This window comes from Ips typographus, linkage group LG10 (assembly GCF_016097725.1).
Source record: "Ips typographus isolate SLU linkage group LG10, UJ_Ityp_2.0, whole genome shotgun sequence".
NCBI classification, from domain to species: domain Eukaryota; kingdom Metazoa; phylum Arthropoda; class Insecta; order Coleoptera; family Curculionidae; genus Ips; species Ips typographus.
Window position 1 is genome coordinate 1,796,392 of NC_138431.1, and position 19,695 is coordinate 1,816,086.

Here is a 19,695-nt window from a genome sequence, read left to right on the forward strand (position 1 = left end):
CTGGTATTGGAGCTGTATTGTCTCAAATCCAAAACGGAGAAGAACATGTCATAGAATACTTCAGTAGGAAACTTACCAAAGCAGAACGGAACTACTGTGTTACGAGAAAAGAGCTACTGGCAATAGTAAAATCAGTCGATCACTTTCACAAGTACTTGTACGGACAGGAATTTTTGATAAGGACTGACCATGCGGCACTCAAGTGGCTCCTCGGAATGAAACAACCAGAAGGATGATAAAGTTTGGTTGTTTAACCCTCAGAGGAAGAAAGGCAAATCACCGAAATTAACACCTGTTTGGGAGGGACCTTACAATGTGGTAAAAAGGTTAAACGATGTCGTGTACAGAGTCCAACGCAGCCCCAAAGACTCAAGAAATACCACGGATTAGATGAAGCGGATCGGGACGATCAGCTTTAAGAGGGGGGCAGTGTTACGGTCTGGGCCTACTATGCTCGATACTTCTTAACAAGCGCTCGCTTCGGGATGAAACCGATGCGCCGTAATATCTGGCCGCGCGCGTATTAAAGTAGGCCACAGTTAGGAAGCGCCGCACCTGGAACAATCGTTAATATTCGACGCAAATCGCGAAGCGTTTCGCGGTCATTCTAGAACGTGGTTTGCGAATATAAAAGACGCGGTGTCAACCGCGGGAGTAGTGAATTTGGGAACGCGGTAAAGTTTAAATAGCGGAGTAATTGTGGAATTGTAGTAGTGTTTTTAGTAGCTGTGTTAATTATTGTACGGGGTGTTTTGAAGTGTAAATAAATTTATTAATTGTTGAGTTAAACTGACTTTGTGTGAACCCACGGGAAAATCGTAACAGTATTATTAGTGTGTTCCAGTAATACGGGTGATTTCTTTAATTGCTCGTGCTCATTCAAAGTGTCAGCGACATTTGGTTCAACACATCCTGGGCAACGAAATATGTTGAATCCGACAATCTTCAAACCTTTCACCCTCACTGCACATGCCGGATGATATGATGTCTCACATAACTCACATTCTTGCACGATTTGCATACGCTTGCATCGCTCACCGAACACGACCGTTTCGGCGGCGCCATCTTGGCTATGAAAAACTACTGGCTAAATAACCGATTGTGGTATTTTTTAATATGAACACTTCTTTAAACCTCATATTGTTAATTTTGATGTACCATTTGTCATTTTTTACAAAAATATTTGAACAAATCAATCCTCTTGGTCGTAGGTATTTATCGTTCTCGATAAAGCAGTACTTCGTGAACTCGTGCGGAGATAAGGCACAGTTCAGTCGTACCGTTATCTCGCGACCAACCTCGACCATGTAGTCCGTTGCAAGTGTAACCTTCAAACTTCGCGCGGTTGACTCAATCTCAACGTTCTATCCGTTCTATCCATTTGTTCTATTTTCCCCATGTTGTTGACATTGTTGCCAAAATGTAAAATCAATGAGTCAAGTTCATGGTATAATGTCACAGTATTGGTATTATAGTCAGTCAAGTAATGATTTTTTACTAGCCAAGAAGTTATGTCCCAAAATTAAGGCTTTTGATAAATTTTGCACCACTAGTGCCTCAACGGAAATAATTGTGATATTAACTTTTATAATTACCTCAGAATTGCCGAGAGGTTGAACTGTATAACCTCCTGCGGTTATCAGTTGTATATTGTCTTGTAACCGTCTCATGTTACTGATATAATTTATGTCGACTACATTTTTACAAGCTCCTGTATCAAGTAAAACAGGGACGTTATCTTTATCGTTAACTGTGATATGTACTATTAATGTTTGTTTACTGGTGCCCGTAGATGACAATTGGACAATTTCGTTCGGGCTTCTTAGTTTTGAAATTGTCCTCTGCCGTTTGGGTTTCTTCGGCCGTGAGGTGCATTCCGTTGAAAAGGCCTGTTATTGAAGTTACAAGACACGTGACCGATCCTACGGCAATCAATGCAAATAACCCGGCCGTCGTGCGTTCTCGTACGAGGCAAATAATTATTATTATTATTATTTCTCCAGTTTTGATTAGAAAACTGATTTCTGTCCCTATTAAAAGTATCATGGTTCTGGGGTGTTGCGAATTGTTTCTTACAAATTGTCGCCCCCTATTGAATGAGTTGTTCCTCGGACCATTTTGATTTGGTTCAAAATTATTCACCCTTGGAACATAGGTATTTCGTGTCTGATTCTGAACCGTATTTGAAAAATTCCTATTAAAAAATGTTCGTGGCCTTGTGTCATTCCAGGTCCTTTGCCGGTTTGTTGAGTTATTATTACTGTTCAATGCCGCAGATACTGACAATAAAGCTGTACTTTGTGTCATTTGATTTACCAATGTTCTTTCTTTTATATCGCTCAGCTTAATCACCAATTGCTTTAAATCGTCAAAATTTCTGTTGCTAGAACTAAGCAAATAATACATCTCATAATAAGACGGATGCAAACCATTTTCAAAATGATCCCTAAACGCATCGAAAGTCATTTCTGGGTCAATCTCGTTTGCGATTGCCAACAGATCATAGTAGTACTTTTTTATATCCTCGACGTCTTGCTGTTTGCGAGAGTTTAATCGAAATTTTAACTTTCGGAGTGGTTGTTCTCCTGAAAACTCTTTCAAAAAATCTGATTTTATATTTAGCCATGTTTTCATCTGATTCTCTGGCTCACTAATATAATTACCAAACCATGTATGGGCTGGAAAATTAGCTAAATACGATATTTTGTGATTTTCTGACCAGCTATTCACAATCGCTGCTTTTTCGTATTTATTTATAAAAATACTGGGAGAGTCAATAGAAGGGTTAAATGTAGATGGGCATGTAAACTTTGGGGTGGCCGGAGTTTTTGGTTCAGCCAAAGCTGCTTGTAAAGTCATGTTAGCCATTACTATACTATACCTTACCTATTGTTAGGGCGTATGGCACGGTTTCTTTCCCGAATCACAGGGGGTGGGCAAGAATTATTAGAACTCTGTAATAATTCTGAGGGGCGGGATGGAGATAAGCTTTGGTGGCACTACCACTTCTAAGGGACTTTCTTGCCAAGGCTCCTCTGTTTCTCGTGGTTTAGGCGGAGTTCTACTTAACGAAGTTCTTGGTTTGAAATAAACTTCCGTGGATTGGGGCTTAGAAGTTGAAGCCGAGGCTTGGGAAGTTTGAGCTTGAACGTTCACGACAGTATTGTCAGGAGTATTTTCTTCGTCCTCACTGCTTGTCAAACAAACAACTGAACTGGGTTTGTCAAGCTTTTGCTTGAGAAATAATAATTTCCTCCTCTTTTGAAGATGTACCACCCATATTAAACCAAAATTTTATCAAATGAGCGCTTCAATAGCAAAGGTAATCCCCAAAAAATAAAAATAAAAAACTCAACTATTGTTTTTCATCCATCTCAAAACAGATACTCTTCGGTAGTATAGTAATATCTTTATTTACATTATTTACAAGTATACAATCAATTATGTAACTGAATAAACAGAGTAAGTACATTGAAGGTGAGTTGCCTGTCGAGTGAGTTCCCACCCGGACTCTTGCCCCCGTCTAAGTTTCTTCGTTAGATGGTTGCGCAAGTGTAGCACCCGAGTGTTTGGTGATTCGTCTTAGGAGGATGTCAGTAGTGGACACTGCCACGCTGTGGCATATTTTGTTGAGGAGAATCTGCCATTCTCTTGCCGTGACTCTTAGGCTTTTTTTCATCAAGTTGCGGAATTCCAGAAAGTCATCTGTGGCCAGGATTTCTCCGTAGCAGCCTATTACGCATGTAGCGAAAGTGACATGCGTAATAGGCCTCAGTTCGTCAACTAAGTTGAGGTCTCGAGTGATATTTTGGACCTCAAAGTTGTCAGTTTTCAGGACGGAATTGACAATGTAGCGCGTTTTTTTCAGTTTCTCTTGGCTTCTGATGTTTTGAAGATGTGACACCGCCACTTCGAGGACGTATATCTCGTCTGGATTTGTTAGATATACCACAACATCCGGCTTGTTGTGGTAGAGTGGCCTATCTGTTAGTAACTTTTTCCCGGCTTAAATGGTTACTTTTCTCTGGCCGCACTGAAACGTCTCCTGACAGTTGGCTCTGACAAACTGAAGTCGTCTGGAGCAGCCTCGATGTGCCCCGAAGCTTGTGAATAGTGTTTTAAGCAGCCAGTGCACCACGCAGTCATGTCGTGTGGTATAAGCGCCCTCGACGCAGGCCGCCGCAACGTGATAAGCAGTCTCATCGGCTCTGCATCCTCTTCTGCACTTCCATCTTTCCAACCCGACGCACAAGCCGTGCAGTTGCTCCTCTGCAGCGTTCAGGAGCATGGTTCTTCTCCACGTGTCCAGACTGGGTGATGTGTGGGCTGGGATAGTCATCTTCTTTGCCTCGCGTGTCACCACTCTACCATAGTGCATATTTTGGGACCATTGTTCTTGCCGCAGTTGTGTCATTTTGGTCTTTAGTGTTTCTGAAACGCGTTGGCAGCATTTCTTGATATCATCCTCCACCGGGATGTCTACGTCGTACTTTTTGAGGACCCACTCCATGTCAGTGAGCGGGTTCCTCCAGCCAGCTTTTTGGAGTACCTGGTAACGCTCCCTGCATTTCTCTAGGTTCTTGTGTTTCAGCAGATAGATTCCTTTTTTTGCGTAGCTGATTTCTGTTACGTCCTCTATGGAGGTGAGTCCTAGACCTCCCGTGTGGATTGGCAGATACACCGACGCGTTCGAAGACGATTTACCCCTGATCTTATGCTCGACTAGTTCCTTTCTGATGTTTTTGTCCAGGTTGCGGCATCTTTTTAGCGTCGTGCTTCTTTTTTCATCCGAGAAGATGTTAGCTGTCACATAAGTGACAGCCGGGATCACAGATGAGTTCAGCAGTGTTACTTTTTGACCCGTCGTGAGCTGAGACCCGAGGACTAGGTTTAGCTTTTCTTCTAGCTGGATTTCCATTTTGTTGAAGTTTTCCTCGGTATCTTTTTCTAGTTGGATTAAGCCCAGGTATTTATAGCCCTGCCTTACTTGTGGAAGGAACGGTTCGAGGTCTCCGTTCCCTACTTCTGCGGTTCTCGAGTAGTGTCCGAATTTGGCAGTGTTAAGTGACAGCCCAACATCTGCTGCAGCGCTTGCGAGCTTGTCCGTGATGGATTTCAGACTTTTTTTGGTAGGGGCGTGACATTTTATGTCGTCCACGTAGGCAAGGATCCGGTGTTTTCCCTTGCTTTGTTTGGCTATGTCTGGGTTGGTGTTCACGTGGTGGATAAGTGGTGCCGTGATCAGTAGAAAAAGGAGTGGGCTCATTGAGTCACCCTGGAGTATGCCCCTTCGCACTGGGAATGGCGTGGTGCGTTGCTTGTGCATCTGGATTCTAAGTGACCACAGCTTTATGGCAAGTTTTGTGGCCATTTTAATGTTAGAATGCAACGGCAAGACATTCACGAGTTTTTTGAGGCACGAGTGGTGTATTGAGTCGTACGCCTTGCGGAAATCGTACCACGCAGAGTAGTTTGTGGTATCCCGCTTTCTTGCTAGTGTGGTGATGCTCTTGTCCTCCAGTAGGCCGTGCGTAGTCCCCCACATATCTGCCTGGGCAAATTGCTCCGGGGGGATCGCCCACGTTGGGAGGGACTCCTTCAGGGTAGCCGTGATTACTGCGGTCACTGTTTTGTAATCTGTGTTCAAGATGGAAATTGGCCTGTAGTTTTCTGGATCGTGTTCGTCGCCCTTTTTATGGATTAGCACCAGTCTGGCTCGTACGTCGGTCTCAGTGAGCTTCTGTCTGCCTGTGAGGATCATTCGGACGCTGTTTATTAAGTAGCTCTTTGCTGCTGGCAATATTTTGTACGTGTAGTTTGGAATTCCATCGTCGCCCGGTGCCTTCCACGGAGCTGCTCTTGCCACCGCTTGCTCGCACTTTTCTTTGATGTAATCTGGCGCAGTTTGTTGGTTAAAGTTACGCGCGCTGGAAAACCGCTTCATTTTACGGAGCCACTCGTGGAACACTGGAGTGTTATTTTCACTTCTGTCTTTTGCGTACAATGGGCCTATCCCACATATCATAAATTTTTGTTTTAATGACTGGAATCGAAAGAATAGGATTAAAAAACTAATTTTTCATATTCTTGAAGAAAAAATTATGGTCGTAAATGTTCCTACATTAGTTTGAATTTGTCGATTAAATTTAAAAGATCTGTTTTGGCGCGCATGTGACGTACGTAATTCTGGGCGATTTTATTGGCTGTTGCACGCCAACTGTTTCACTTCTTGTAGCTGATTGGTTGATAGTGTAGTACGTCACCGGCGGCGGGCGTTTTAAACATGAGATTAATGTAGTTTTAATCATCATTTTTTTTCTATTTAGACTTAATATTTTTGAAAACAAAAAAATACGGGTATAATATTTTCAATCCGTCTTTGTAGTTATGAAATAAAAAAAAATTGTGGGACAGGCCCATTTCCGATAAAAACGTTCTGCATCTTCAGTGTTGAGCTTTCCTTCGGTGTTGGGTCTTTCTTGTAGCACATCGATGGTTGGCCGTTCGTGAAACTTCCTCCTTAGAGTGCTTGCTTCATCCCGGGTTTTTTGCCTGTCCAGTTTCTTTTCGAGTAATGCCAGTTTTTCTTGTGTGGATGTGATGTAGTCTTTTATGTTCATTTTTAGTCTTTTGATGATTGTGGCTTGTTTGAGTTGTTGTTTTGTGAGGTTTTGTCCGTGTGTGTTCCTGTACGGTAGTATATTCATTTATTTTCGTCCAAAATATTTACAAGATAAAATTATGTTAAAATATCTGAATAAATACAGGACTTGTTTTATACACAACTATATACATATTATACATGGGATTCCTACTATTTACAAATTATACAATTTACAGATCGTTTACACATCCCTCTAGGTGGCTTGTGGTTCATTGAGTCGTCTTATGAGCATATTGGAGGTGGACACTGCTACACTGCAGCTGATCTTGTTGGCTAGGATTTTTATGGCCTTTTGCGAGCATTTCAGCCGGTCCCTGAGCATGGTCTGGAAGTTTTTGTATTCCTCGTTTGCCAAAATCTCCCCATACGCGCCCACCACGTATACAGCGAATCTCACAGGGCATCTGTGCATTTCCGCCATCTCTGTTACGAGGTTACGGTCCCTTTTGAGATCGTTTAGCTGGTTGATGTCTGAAATATGATTTAAGGAATTTATTGTGTACCTGGCCTTTTTCAGCTTTTCCTGGCCCCTGATGTTTTGAAGGTGGGAAATGGCGACCTCGAAGACATAGATTTCGTCGGGATTGGTTAAGTGGACCACTATGTCTGGCTTGTTGTGGTACAACAGCTGTCCGGTTAAGATTTTCTTTCCAGCACTGATTTTGATGGTACGCTCGCCAGTCTGGAAAGTCTCGGAACACGTCGCCCTGCCAAACTGAAAATGTTTAAAGCACTTTTTAGGCGCTCGCATTGCTTGCATTATGGTTTTCACAATCCAATGAACGACGTAGTCGTGCCTGGTGGTGTATGAGTTGTCCACACAGGCACTGGAAACGTGGTATGCGGTTTCCACGGCGTCACACCCTCGTCGGCATCGTCTTCTGTTTTGTGCCATTGCTAGACCGTGGAGTTGCTCTTCTGCTGCACTATTCAGCATTCCCCTTCTCCAGGTGTCCAGATATGGAGAAGTGAAGGCCGGGATGGTGAGTTTGTTGCCTTCTTTCAATACTATTCGTCCATAGTGCATATTCCTGGACCACTCATTTCACAATTTTTCTTAGTAATTCTTGGTCGCTTCTCTGACGGTTTTTTGACACCTTTCAATGATATTTTGGCCATCCTGCACTTCGATGTCATATTTGTCTAGGACCCAGGCCATGTCACTTAAAGGGTTCCTCCACCCACCTTTTTGCAAATCTAGGTACCTGCGTTTGCATTCAACCATATGTTTGTGCTGGTCAAGGTAGATTCCCTTTCTTATGTAGCCCAGCTCGGTTTCGTGCTCTAATGATTTGAGGCCCAGACCCCCTCTTTTTAGAGGCCTGTATACTGCGGCATTTGACGATGTTTTGCCCTTTACTTTGTGGTCTACCAGCATGGTACGTATCATTGTGTCCAGGTCCCTGCATCTCTTTAGGGTGGTTGCACGTTTTTCATCTGGAGCTATATTTGCTGTGACGTAAACCACTGCTGGAATTACGGTAGTGTTTATTAAATGCATTTTTTGTCCGGTGGTCAGTCCTGACTCCAGAATTCGCCTCAGTCCAGCCTGTGCCTTTTCTTCCATTTTTTTAAAATTGACTAGGCTATCCTGTTCCAGTTGTTCCAGTCCCAGCTCCCCAGCGGCGTTTGTGAGCTGTATTGTGAGTGTTTCCAGTGCTGCTTACCTCGGTTTATTTTTGTTACCTGTAAGTCGGTTTTTAGGTGGTCAATGACGCCTGCTGTAACCAGTGTAAACAGAAATGGACTCATGGAGTCTCCCTGCAGCACGCCTCTTCGGACTGGAACTGGATTAGTCATGGGTTTTCCGACTTGGATTCTCATGGACCACTGTTTTAGAGCTGTTTTGATCGCTGTTCTGATGTTGTGGTGGAGGGGTAATACATCGATAAGTCCTTTTAGGTGTTTGTGGTGAACCGAGTCGTATGCTTTCCTGAAATCGTACCATGCTGAAAAATTTGGTACTCGCCTGTATCTGGCTAAACTGCTGATGCTTTTATCCATCAAAAGTCCATGCGCCGTTCCCCACAATCCACTTTGCGCGAGCTGTTCGGGTGGTAGAGCCCATTTTGGTATTACCTGTTTTATTTTGCTGGCTATGACCGACGTCACTATTTTATAATCGGTATTGAGTAGTGAGATCGGTCTGTAGTTGGCTGGGTCGGTCTTGGTTCCTTTTTTGTATATCAGCGTCACTCTCTTGGCTCTAACGTCGGTCTCTGTAAACTTGATTTTGTTATTTACAATGTCAGTTACGTACCTTGTTAGGTAGGTTTTTGCGGCCTTTAGGATCTTGTATATGTATGTGGGGATGCCGTCTTCTCCAGGTGCTTTCCAGGGCGCTGCTTTTTGTAACGCTTGCTCTATTTCTTGCTCAATGTTGTCTTGGTAGAGTGGTCGGGGTGTTGCTGTTTTTCTCGTGTGTTTCCGCAGTTTTTTCAGCCATTTGTTAAAGGTGGGTATTGGTATGTTGTCCTGTTGCTTCTTGTACAGGTTTCTATAATAGTTTTCTGCCTCCTGGTTGCAGTTCGACAGGTTCTCTATGTGTATTCAGGATATCTATTGATGGTCTGTCGTAGAATTTTTTCCTTAGCTGGTTCCTTTCTTCAGCTCTTTTCTGTTCCTCCAGTCTAGCTTCCAGAATGGTTTTTCTCTCCTGTGTCGACTCAATGTACTGTGGCAGGGTCATTTTAAGCTTTCTGATGGTTTGGATTTCCTGCATCAGTTTTTTGGTTGGTTTTTTGCTTCCCAGCTCCCTGATATTATTAGCGTTCTTTAGGTGTATGTCCAGTTTTTTTATTTTGTTCTGAGTGAAAACATATTTCGGTTTTGTTCCAATTTTTGGCATCAATATTTCCCGGATCGTTTTTCCTGCTGCGTATATGGCTGCTTTTATAGCTTTTCGTTTTTCTGCTTCTTTTTTGTTGGATTTTTGTATGTTTGTTATTTCCTCCTCAAGAATTGTATTGATTTTACTTAATTATGTTTTGTTGCTTGGCCTAACTAGGAATTTTTGAATTTTTTTCCTTTTGTCGCCAACTTGTATGAGCAACTTTTGGAAATGTGTTTTTATTTGTAAAAATTCTGCGTCTTGTTCGGTTGGTCGGTCAGATTGATATATTGGTGGTTGTACATTTCCTTCCTCAACCCTTCTTTCCGTTCCGCTCGAACCCGCTTCCGAGTCAGGGCCGGCTTCGCCCTGTTTGATTTCATCTGGTTGGTGCTTTAGATCTTGATTGGGCGTGTCTTCCTTATCCGTCATGTCTTCTTTATCTTGTGATGTTTCCTCTTGTGTGCTTTCTGAGCTGCTTTCGCTGGTACTGTAATTTTTGCGCATATAATATATATCGGGAAAGTTTTCTCTAAGTTTGGTGGCCATGGCTTTTATGGATCTGTTTGGGAAGTCTTGTTGGATGGATGCTAATCTGAGGGTTGATTTTGGCTCTGTTCTGCGGCTGTAGCTTCTTACTAGTCGTTTTGTTTCTTCATCTGCCCAGTTTCCTGTAGGTTTTGCTTTTTCTGCTGGTATTTCTTTTTGATCGCAGCTGCTGACCTTCCAGGTAGTAGTTGTTGAATTTCTAGAATTGCTTCACGGTCCAGTACGCCCCTGTGTTGTTCTATATGGTTAGTTAAGATATTTATTTCATTTGCCTTCCATGTTGCCATTGTGTTAGTATTTTGTTGATAAAGTGGGTTTTTTCTTTATTTACAGAATTCGGTGGAATCCGATAAGGCGATGTATCGATGTGCAAAATTGTTCAAATTTGCGGGTTTAAGTTTTATTATTTTAATTTCTTGGATTTTCCCATGCACTTTGGGGCTGAGACGTCGGTCTTCTAGTTGGTGTTTTAGCCTTGTTGCGTGGTTTGCCGGTGATTTTCCTCAATTTTTCCGACGAAATTCACCAGGCGTCCACGTACCAACGGGTACTATATAACTTAAACCCTTAGACGTACACTTAACTTAAATTAGTGGGTTTCTAGGGCTTATTAATCAACAGCCAATCTATCGATATTACTCCTTCCTTATATCCTCACGACTAATGATGCAGGTCGTCAGAGGGATTAGCTAACGGCTGCCTTAGTACGGGTGCTGGATTTTGTCAATCCGGCGTACCTCTTAGTAATGGCGATCGATATCAGGTCCTCTCAAGTATTTAGCTTTAACACCGGCTGGCTAAAATACCCACATCATTTCCCTACATACTTAAAATTAATTAATAAAGTAAATTCAACCTGAAACAGCGACAATGTCCTTTTGTTCAGCCTTCTAATATTCTGCGTAGAAATCACACTTTAAATTATTTGTCATTTTATTGTCGTTCAAACTTCTAGCTTAAAAGATCGAATTCACACGTTTTCCGACAAGGCATTTCGGGTTTAGATTATTTTTTGCTTAACTCGTACCGCATACGAAAACATTAGGAAAAAAAATAAAAAAGATTGGTTGGCACCGAGAATCGAACCAGGGCATCATCGATCTGTTCATCAACTTCGGCGTATCCGCCCTGGTTGCTTGAACCTATCGACCACCAACACCTCTTGATAGAGTGTGCACTAAACTGTATCAAACGGCAATTATAGCCGTTGCAACGTTTTGGTTGACATTCGATTTTTGGATACCAGTTTCTCAAAAAAGCTGAACATTGGATGTGTTATTTACACAAACCTTTTTGATAAAATGCCTTGATTAGCTTTATATTTCCAAAAATTTATTTCAATCGGATAAAAACCACACAACAACAAACCGAAAGCTTCCAATGAAGTTCAAATGGAAGAAGGACCTGCTCAATTAGCTCAATTTAGTAACTCACCAGCTTCCTCATCCTTATAAATATTACCAGTTGAAGACTGCTTTAAGGCGGAATGATAATCAAAATTAATATTTGGCGGTCGTTTTAAGCAGTAATCATTGTCATCATCAGAACTATCTGAGCAACACTGTTTTCTTTTTTGTATCCTTCGTGCATCAGTTAATTCACTATCTGATGCCAAATCTGACGAAATTTCCGCTACTTTTAGTTTTCGTTTGGCAATCGCATTAGTCATCTGAAAAGTATATTGTATCACTATGTTTCAAGACTACCCTGCTTCAAGACTGATACACTGTTAAAACGTATTCAACTTTTTATTATCTGAGCTTATTTAGTATTTTGCAAGCGAGAATTATGTTATTGTGTAAAAATAATGCAAAAAAATTGGGTAATTTCCAGAACTTAATTGTAATTAGGTACTAGGGGAATTGTTTATATTTTACTCAATAGCTTTAGCTCCGTTATTTTTGATCTGACAGCATAATTTAAATTAGCAAAGTTGCAGCATTTTTTTCTGAATCATATTGCATTGTCACACACTCTTGTTAAATTTTTGACATGTATTTTGATTATTTTAAATTAAACACCTTGTATTTTATTTGCTCAATCAGAAGATCTCTTTTACTGCAAAATGTTTTGCCAAAAGACACTTTAGTCACGAGGTTTATAAACTATTTTATGCACTTTAGAATGTGAGAAACTAAAAATAAAAAATCACAAAGCTCAGAGTAGATCACTTATCACTTAACGGTACCCTAGTTTCAAGATTGACAGCTCGTATCATTGGTAGTTGTCATTGAATGTTGTTGGCAGGGTGGATTCACTCAAAATTTATTGTGCCCTGTAAGTGTTGCTATGGCACAAATATCTTACTCTCCTAAAGTGCATAAAATAAATTTTGTACGTACGGTTTTATCGAAAAACTAAATTTCGGGACAAATACTTCCACTTAAAATAAAAATAATATTCAAAAATAAGTTTTTTTTTTAAATAGCTATTTCAAAAATTAAAACAAATACCATATTTTTGAAAACGCCACGCCCGCGATTTAGAACCATATAGGAAATCTTTCCTAATTTATACGGTTTCGGAAATTCCTTTGCAGTGCAGCATTATATTGGATAAAAATTTGGAATTAAAAATGTACCTGTTTCATATAAGCATCTACGAACAGAATAAGTTTTCCAGTTCTTTGTATCTGGACTCCTATTGTCAAGTAAAAGTTCGTCAAAGACACTCTGCTGTTTTACCGGCGGCCAATAAACTTCCTTTTTTCGAGGGGTTAACCATCTACCTCTAACTATAGCCAACTCTCCAATACCTTCACCGTCAAATTCTACTAAAACGTACATCTAGATGAAAAAGGGAGTAGTATCAAAAATTTTGGTTCAATTTCAATATTTGCAATTCATATCAATTTACCTCACCTACCACATATTACAAAATAAACATATTCACATTTTAAACTCAAACCAGGTATTAACAGATGTAATTGAATAAACTTGAAGCAGAAAAGAACTGAAAAATAGGCACACCAGCACACCCAACATTAAACTATGAGGAAACCATGAAAAAACAACGCCCTAACCAATGATTTCAAAATGGCGTAGTGCAGCGTTTGGCGTCTTTTTAAGATTCATTTCTAGTTTTGTCATGTCAAAACTCCGGGCAAATAAACAGAATTATTTGAATTCATTAAACAGATAAGCATATTTTGTTGGTACTTACCTACCTTGAAGAAAAACCTCGAGGAAAAACAAATCACCTAGCATACACCGAGACCGAACACCGTACAAACTACAAAGGGAAACGTACGAACAACGAAACAAATTAACAATTCGAAACTCGAATCGCGTGTCACGTAGCACTTTCAGTCTCGCACCGACGCACCGTCGCAGTGACCCAGGTTTGCCAGATTTGTCGACTCGATTTCCCCAGTCGAAATTATAAAAATCCCCTAAATACTGGGCATTTTGAAAAAACATCCCCAGAAACTATTTTTCCGTATTTTCATAAATGATAATTTGTCATTCCTGGATTTTAATACATATCCGTTACAAAAACATTTCCCGCATATATCTCAAATACTTCAAAACGAGATGCGTTACAAGTAAATCTCCAAAAACTACTAAATATTTAATGCAAATAAAATTTATTTATTTTAGTTTAGGTTAAAATTTATCCCCACGAAAAATTTCCAACTAAATACCCCAAACAATGCAAAAAATTCTTTATTTTAAACAAATTAAATTAACCTTGTAGTCGTTGCATTACTGCCAAATATATTTTCAATTCAGATAAAGTGATCAAAATATTGATACATTTATTTATCAGTTTGTTTGAAGGTGAAACCCTTTATATCTGTATATTGCTTAAACATTGTGATGCGCTTGTAATTTCATAAAATAATCACAAGATCCATACAAAGGCAGAATTTTCGTTAAAACTCTTCGTATCGAAGAAATTTCTCTAACACTGGCAACGTATACCAGCGCCAGTTCTCTTTGCGCTTTAAAATTCAACATGCTTTGAACCACTAAAGACGTCCCAAAGACGCCGTTTCAAAAATGACGTCTCAAGAACATCTGCACTAGTCCAGAGACGTCGCTGACGAAAAATGACCAAAAAGAGACGTCCATTGGACGTCTGCTGTTACTTGGGAGATGATGAACTTCGCATGAATTGAGAATACTTGTATATGGCGACTTATTATGTGGTTTACTTTGAAATTGCAATTGGTAACCTCGAATCAATGACCGAAGAGTAGAATTGGAGGTTATATAGCGCCAATTATCGTAAAAAAGTGACAAGCGACCAGCAAAAGAAGCATTGCAACTTACAGAGATAGGTTTTAAGGTCGTCTCCTTTTGAACCTTTGCCTCGATTGTTCTTGATCCAGCGGAGGGTGAACTCTCTGTCGAGGTTGAGAATGTTGAGGCATAAGCCGGTGATCTCGCTCTCCCCTCGACTTGTAGCGGGAGGGGGGTAATGGCGCTTGGAGTTTTTTGGCAATTGAGTACGCTGGGAGGAACCTCGGCGAAATGTACTGGGTCCGGGTCCTTTATTTGTCTACGGCTGTAACTCGATGGCTAGCCTTCCTTACCGACCAGCCTTCCTAGTATGAGCATTTAATTTTAGAAGGAGTAAATACCTTCGATAGAGGGACAATGAATAGTGGACATTCAATAGAACCATAGCAGAGTCAACTAAGGGTTCCAACAATATATTGGACTCTGTTGTTGGGTTAGAAAACATGGAGTTCAATGGAATGGCCATTGCACCTAGTCCCACTACCACTTGCTCTTGTAGTTTACTAAGAAAGTTATCACTTTTAATACAGGCTTCATCCAGAAGAACCCGTACTTCTGGGACTATGTCAGGGACAACAAGTAGCTCAAAATTAGATGGTCTTGGGTATTTAGCTGTTAAATCCTCCTTATCACCCCTGGGAATCCCCTGGCCCAAAAAGACTTGCCACCTTTTTAATATTTATTCCTCGATTTCTGGTCCGGTTTTGTCAGTAGTCAGGGGGTCTGCCACCCAACAAAATAAGTTCCGTGGGAATTGGGGCAGGTGTACCCTCGGACGTTACGTTAACGGCGCTACCGTTTCTCTCTTCAGAGGATGATTTCTCTGACTCAGAATAATAGGACTCTAAAATCCAAATTTCCTTTAAAACCAGTTTCTCTTTGAGGTTAGGTTAAGTCGAATGTAAACAATGGCCTTCGAATGGGGATATAGGGATTTCAAGTCAAAGTAGGCAAGCCACATGGCTGCCAGGGCCTATTGTACTATTGAAAAAACCAAAAATGTACTGAGATGAGGTTAGTAGTGCAGAACAGCCACTCGTATTTCGGTAACAACTATCACATGATAGTAGAATGGCAAGACACATGTCTGCCGGCCCTCTTTTTACACAAACTAAAAGCTTAACTAGCCTCGAACCAGGACTTGATCGAGATAAGTCCGTCTCGTGTTCGACAAATAGGTTATGTTATGCGTACCAACTTGATGAACTTCCAGAGCTTGATGAAGACTCCCTTCGTGATTCCCGAAGTTGTCTGAGCACTTCTCGAATCAATTCTTTGTCTTTACGACTGTGCTTCGCTTTTTTACGCCGTTTACGGCATCTCTCTTGGTTCGGCCCATTGTTTTATAGACTTGTGTGGAGCTGCAAGAAAAATAAAAACACGTGTGTACCAAACCGTACAAAATAGTGCACTGACGATAGGGCCCTAGAGGAGCTGCTTCTTGTTTAAACTTTTGTACCAATCCGTGTCGAGTAGATGCCTACTACGTGTACTATGTAATCGTAGGATGAGGCTGCTGTATAATAGTTACCATTTATTTAAATTAAAATATTTCTGACAGATTAGCAGGCAATTTATTTAAGCTTTTATATTGATTCATTTGTTAAGAAAAGTACTTATTTATGATAATTATGAACCTAAAACTCAGCTAAGCAATAAAACGAGTATTTTTAAATTATCTCAATATAAATAGTTATTTATGTATTTTATGCTCAAACATGACTTATGCTCTGAGAATGTGGAAATGGAGTACAATATTTTTTCTACAAACATCGCTAAATATCTAACACAACTAAACTTACTGCGTAGGTACTCAAAAACAGGATCGAAACTATACACAATTGAATACTGACATCAAACTGGTGACACTGACATTTCCAATAATGGCATGCATTGTGGCCGTTGCTCTGGAGGCAAGCGAAAAAATTTTTTTTGACGACTGACTTTGAAAGTACCTCATGTACGTTTCTATTTCAAAGCAGAAAGTGGTTATTCGCGCGCTGAAAGTGAATCATTTTCTGTCCTAGAGCGTTTTTGCTTTCTAGTAACAATCTACTCACCAACTTTTTCGGCATTTCCATAACAACGCTTGACAGACCTGTTTGAATTAAAGCCATTCCGTCAAAGTGATTTATCGGTGACAATGAGTTCGAGCTACGAAAATGATGTGAATTGTCCTTCTACTCCACCCCACAGCAGTCGTCGAAAAAATATCGTCTATATATCGAGCCGAAAGTACTTTTGCCGCTTTTACATGATTTTTCATGTGCAAGCGGCAAATATCTACTTTCGGCTCTTAATATAGAATATACTATTATCGCTCGCTACCCTTGGCAACACGCGATAAAGTAAACTCCTCAGTAAAGGGTAACTTTTCGTTGAGATTTGGAAGCAAAAAATGTATCATTATTCAATGTTTGTAGAAATTTTTTTTATTATTTTGTGATTACATTGCAACCTCGGTAATCCGAACACCTAAATGTCAGGCCTTATTCGGATTATCGATTGTTCGGATTAACGAATATACAATAAAACACATTTTTAGAACTTTGTACGTACATATTACGTATATTAATTTTTATACATACAATTCAATCATTACATATTTAAATACATATATGTATGTTATGTAACCGTAACTTACGTGCTATCAAAATAATATGTACATATGTATTATTTTAACAATTAAAAAAACTAAAATTTAACTAAAAAAAGCATTAGTTTTTTTCTAAAACCGTGAAAAAAATTGTAATTTGTGTCTGTTTCTTATTTTTAAACGCTGCATCTTGGGTTTGAACTCTTAACTCCTGCAAGAAGACGATTTGATGTTCAGGAAGCTTTTTTTGTGTTGCCCAAGCAATACACGTAATAAAAGCTGACACTGCATCAGCATCTTTCACTAAAGAGGAAATTTCGGAAATACAATGGTCGGAACTGTCATCGGAATCTTCATCAATTTCTTCAATTATATCGGCTTCAGCTAATTCGTCGCTAACTGCCTTATCAGTCACCACCCAAGTTTCAATCTCTTCATTCGTTAAACTCTGGTCAAGTTTCTTACTCAAATTTCTTCCATGTTATTTTGAATTTCTGTGGGTTCTGTCGCTCTAATTTGTCTGATTAACCGAGCTAGCGGGATGTCGTCTTCTTCATCACTATCACCAATATCTTCTTCTGATATCCCAGTCGGTAGCAATACTTTACTCCAAGATTTTGTTATTAAGCCAATGCCCACATTTTGCCAGCCCTCATTTAAAGAAAAAACAACGTCCTTCAGAGTTATCTCCTTCAGTGCTTGCGAAATATCACGTTCAGACTCAACAATTTTTTGGAGCAATTTCTTACGATACAATAATTTTATGGCCTGTATAACATGCTGATCCATTGGTTGTATCAATGGCGTACAATTTGGGGGAAGGAAAAGCACATAAATTTTATTATCGTCGCTAAACAATTGAGTAGGGTGTTGCCACGGAATTTCTTTCGTAAAAGAAAATTGCTGGAGTTTAAAGCTAAGTGAAAGTTAAGCACTGATGTCCTGGCGTATTGAACGTAAAGTTTGCGGCAAATTAAGCTCGACTAATATGCTCAGTTGGTTAAGAGCGTTGGGGTGGTTCTCTGCGCCACTGATTTTAACCAATAAATCAGAAAATGCCAAAGTTGGTATTTGGAGTTCAATAAACCAGTAATCAGGACAACAAATAGGATTACAAAAAAACAAAATGAAACCTGCCAAGTAATATCAATTAATTTACAAAAAAATAATTGTAGTAAGCCTTCAACACAGAACGATAGCTGAGAGAGAGGTTTGAGGTTGCAGCAACAATAAAACAGTCAAAATTCAGTTACCCCCAGATGGTTTTTTATATTATGGGTTTCTAGTCGCTTCGTCAAACAAGCATCACACTTCAGTGCTTGATAAGATTCTTAAACTAATCTTACTTTCTGTACAGAGCAAGTGTACTGCTATCCGCTATCGATCTAAGCGCTACAGCCCAGTGTCCAAGAGATGTAGTCGGACAACCCTGGTAAGCTAGCGAAACGAATAAGGCTATTCGTGGTGCCGTAGCCCAGTGTAAAGATGAGCCTGCAGGAAGATACCCCGGCGGAAGGGCCCTTAGAATATACAGTACAAAATACAATGTGTTCGTTACAATCACTTAATATTAAGACTGATTATATTCATTAGTAATACTTTATCGAATTTACTACAAACAAATTAATTAAAAACGCAAAAGGTTGAGCACAATATTCAATAATTAGAAATCAAATCAATCAGTAAGCAACTGGATGGTTTTATAACCAATTTACTACCAAAATTAATCAAATAAAGCACGAAATTTACCTTTTGTGATTGAGCAAAAGGGTCTTAGTTGATTCTCTCGAATACTCGGTCACCAGCTACCAAACTGTGTGTAGTCACAGATTGAAGACTCCGCTAACTGCTATTGAAATGAAGAAGACACGTGTTTTAGCCGGAGGCTAAATTGGAAATGGCCAAAATCAAACTTACTTGGGCGACACTGCCACCAAACAGATCGAATTAAAGGTACTACAAGACTGCCTCAGGTCTCTCAGGTCAATCTAATGGTCAAATTAATTTCCTAAGTGAAATAACCACATGGTAAAACTTAACCTCAAACTCACCAACTCACCACTCCACAAGAAAATCACACCACTTTTAAGGCTTATAAATCCGCATACAGCGAGAAAACGGAGTTCCCAACAAAACTCGATATACTCCTCCAAATAACACCCGTTTTTATTAAAAAGAGGTCGCACTAAAATCCCGTAATCGGTACTACAAAATGGCGATTCCTCTTAAAGCCCACTTGATACGTCTAAGTTTCTCTGAAGGTCCAACAGGAAAGAAATTAAAAAGAAACCGATGAAGAGAAACCCTTCCAACAATAGTAAACTAAAAAGTGACATAGGGCTCGGATTTGATGAAAGGATTTCATCTGGAATACCAGTTTTCTCATTGAACACTGCAGTACTATCAAAACGTACATGTTTTCCCCAATCTGGAGAAAATTCTTGAGTATCGCATTCAGCAGTATTACCTTTTAGCCTTTGTTGTAAAATAGATAAGGGTTCGTTTTCTGAATCACTTTCACTTTCACCGTCGGACATAAAAATGCTAATGTCTTGTTCACCATCTGGAATTTGTTCTCCATCAAGTTGGCCTTCAAGGTCAGCATCCTGCAGCCAGCAAATAACTGTCCCTTTCCTTTTCTGGTACGTTAAAACCCGAGCTTCGCTTATTTTGAAAGGTAGCTTTTTCTTCACAATGCTCTGCGATACCGACTTATAATCAAACGTATTCCAGTCTTGTCCCCAAACATTGACCGTTCCATGGTTTTTCAAAATCTCGTGATATTCCCTCGGTACCAAAATTTCTTCTCGTT

The 19,695-nt window shown here is 40.0% G+C and overlaps 1 long non-coding RNA gene across 1 annotated transcript; it reads right to left on the reverse strand.

Annotated features, from left to right (window-relative positions):
* Positions 1 to 18,127: 18,127 nt before the first annotated feature.
* Positions 18,128 to 19,195, reverse strand: LOC145734661 (uncharacterized). The gene is made up of 4 exons (XR_014179475.1): positions 18,935 to 19,195; positions 18,801 to 18,871; positions 18,633 to 18,732; positions 18,128 to 18,403 (listed from the first exon to the last, which is right to left on the reverse strand). It is a non-coding gene; the product is annotated as an uncharacterized LOC145734661 (long non-coding RNA).
* Between the last annotated feature and the right edge of the window lie 500 nt (positions 19,196 to 19,695).